Source organism: Pinus tabuliformis, chromosome X, assembly GCF_031772625.1.
Source record: "Pinus tabuliformis cultivar Carrire ecotype Pingquan chromosome X, CPIR1, whole genome shotgun sequence".
NCBI lineage: Eukaryota > Viridiplantae > Streptophyta > Pinopsida > Pinales > Pinaceae > Pinus > Pinus tabuliformis.
In genome coordinates this window covers 1,720,212,183-1,720,215,557 of record NC_142308.1, presented here as the reverse complement: position 1 = coordinate 1,720,215,557, position 3,375 = coordinate 1,720,212,183, and positions in this window count along the sequence as shown.

Genomic DNA, 3,375 nt, shown 5'->3' with positions numbered 1-3,375 from the left:
GTTGATGTGAGATGGGAAAGTCTTTACCATATAAATGAAGACCATGAATAAAACTCGTTCCAGTAGCTTTGGAGAACAACCAACATAAACCTTCCATTGCTAGGATTAAAAGAAAGGGTGATAAAGTGTCCCCTTCCTAAGCCCTCGAGAAGGTTGGAATGTGAACAATGACACACCATTTATGAGTATGGAGATAAAATTTGATGAGACCAGAGACCCTATCCAAACTATCCACTTCTCAGAGAAACCAAAGGCTTGTAGGACATAATATAAGTATTTCCAACTGAGCCTATCATATGCCTTCGAAAGGTCTAATTTTATGATCATACTAGGACATTTGGATTGTCGTAAGGAGTGTATAATTTCCTACACAACAATAATACCATTTGTTATCTGTCTCCCTTGCACGAAATTGGTTTTATTTGGAGAAAATAGAAGAGGTAGGATTAGCTTCAGTCTATTGACTATGACAAAGAGAAATCGATCTAAATCCATCTGGGTTATTAGATTGACCTGTTTTTGGTGCCAATGTGAAAAAAGTTTCATTTATTGCCATAAATACCAATCCTGCTCATCTTGATTCCTCCACTAACTCGTGGATTTCTTCCCCAAAGAATCCCAACATGCCTGAGAGAAGTCATTTGTGAACCCGTGTGGACCTGGAGCCTTGTTCTTTCGCATATTTGGTATTGGAAATTCTACCTCTGAAAAGGAAATTGATCTCTTCAATGCTATATTTTTTTCCTCCATTATAATGATTGGAATGTGTTGTATCACTGTTTCTATAAAATGGTTTCTCCTATTATTGTTTTATGTATATAAATCCTGAAAATAGGTTACAAGTTCCTGCTCTATCTCTTTGTGTTGTAGTTTTCTTTCTCCATCTTGACCCTTGAGAGAGAAGATCAGATTATGTTAACGACGTTGAGTAATGACATTATGAAATAATTTAGCATTGCATTTTCCCTCTTTCAACCACTATATTCTGGACTTCTATTTCCAAAGAATATCTTCTTGTTTTCTTCGTTTCTCTAGATTTTGTAGAGTGATTGCCTCTTCATTCAACAACTCTTCAGATCTACCCTCTAGGATAATACTTGTATGTCTATCATTTTCCTCTCCAAGGCTATTTTTTCCCTAAAGATGTTCCCAAAAATCTGCTTGTTCCAACATTTAACCCTGTATTTTATGGCTTTTAATTTCAGGTTAAAAGTATTCATGTAGTTCTCACCTTGAATATTAAATCCCAACCACCACTACTGCATTAGTTCTACCAAATTTGTGTCCTTCAACCAGAAACCTTCAAAACAAAATGGCCTATTGAGAGGGGCTACCTTCAGGTCCATATTGAGCCTTATGGGCTAGTGGTCGGATCCCATGTATGGAAATATTGATGCTTCCAGGAAAATATCTCTTTGTATAATTTGCTCAGATACCAGAGAATGATCTAAATGAAAAGCTATTTGGTTTTCCCCTCTGTGACGATTATTCCAGGTGGAGGTCCCACTATTTGTATTTATATCTACAAGATGAAGGCCCTCTATGTACTAATAAAATGATGCCAAAGCCTGATCCAACTTACTGAAACCTCCTTTCTTTTCTTGGAAGGATCTAATGAGGTTGAAATCCCCTCCTACAACCCAGAGGTTGTTGTCTATCAATTTTTTTGTTTTTTCATTTTTTCTAGAAAATTTGACTTCTCTTTAACATTTGAGGGTCTATACATTGCCGACAATACCACTTCTTCTTTGGTACTAATATATATTCTGTAAGGATTCGTTCTGAAGCTAAATAATCACTAAAGATTACCTCCTTGGGATTCCACCAAACTGCTAAATCGCCTACATTTCCTCTAGCATCCACCAACATTTGTTGGCATCCTTTCCAACATATATCTGCTATTTGTGACATTTTGTCTCCTCCTAGTTTGGTTTCTTGTAGTAAAATAATAACTAGTTTATCTTTCTAAATTTGTTCTCTTAGATATCTATGTATACCTTTACTCTGGATTCCTCTAACACTCCATGATAGGATCCTCATGATGATGGATTATGAGGGATCAACGAGCTCTCAGTCGGGGCAAGGGGTTGGTTCATGATTTTCCTCGCTTCTTTATTGGGTTTACTCACTTCATTTTCATCTCGTGTGAGATCCTTCAGAAGAATCTCTTTTCCTTTATCTTTGGAATTATGGAAAGAGTATGCTATTGGGTCCTCAATTAAGTTTCTTTTCTTTGTTTTCCAAGCTAAATAAGCTTTGGAATATGATTCTTGTGCTTCAGGGGATAACACGTCCAAGTCCTATTGTGCCCATTCATGTACCATAAAAACTAACTTTCTTTCTTCCTCCGATAAATTTGTCTCATCTTGAAACAACAAATCAGTGGCCTCCTCCACAAAACTAGGAAGGGAATATAAGTCAAAATCCTTTGTCGGGTTCTCATCCTCTAATTTTCTTTTTATACGGGCTGAAAGCATGATATATTGTTTTTTGTTTTAGCCAAAAAGGCTTGACTTTCAATTAGTTTTGAAATTTCTAATTAAATTTTATAAAGTTCATTAAAGTATTGAAAAAAATAAGTATTAAATTAAATATTTTGAAAATAAAAAATAAAATTTGAAATTTTTTAAATTTAAATTTCTATTTTCTGATTGGTTCATTTACATGAAATGACTAATTTCACAGTGTTTAAAATTGAACTGTCAAAAAAATATTATTTAAAAAACAAAAAGTAAAAAAAATTTGTATGGAACCAAGTGCCATAACATTTAATAAATAGTACACCTGTCAAATCTAAATATTTATGAAAATAAATTGTCATTGTATAGAGTGCCAAACCAAGTGTTATAACATCTAATAAGGAGTACACCTATCAAATCAAAATATCTATACTTAGTAATTTATTTTTACATCTCACCTTTTTAATATTTATTTTTACTATATATTTTAGTAATAAAAATGTGCAAGGCAATAAATATAGACATTCATATTATATTATATTATTTTTAATTTGGGAGTTCTTAATTTTTTAATTAATAATTGGATAATGAATTAATATAAAATAAATAACCACATATTTTTTAGTTACAATATTTATTTAAATTAATTTATTTGCATAAAATATTTAGATTTCTTTTTAAATATAATTTATTTATTTTTTATGTTTTTTATATGAAAAATATTGATGTTGCATTTCAAAATTTATATATTTTTAATTTTTAATAATTTCTTTAGGTAATAATAATTTAATTTTTAAGAGATATAAATATGATATTATATGTAAGGTTATTTTAAATTGTACTTTATCATTACTTTGTAGCATATTTTATATGTACATGGTTTTAGAGGTTTTTAACTCTATAAACATTTTAATTA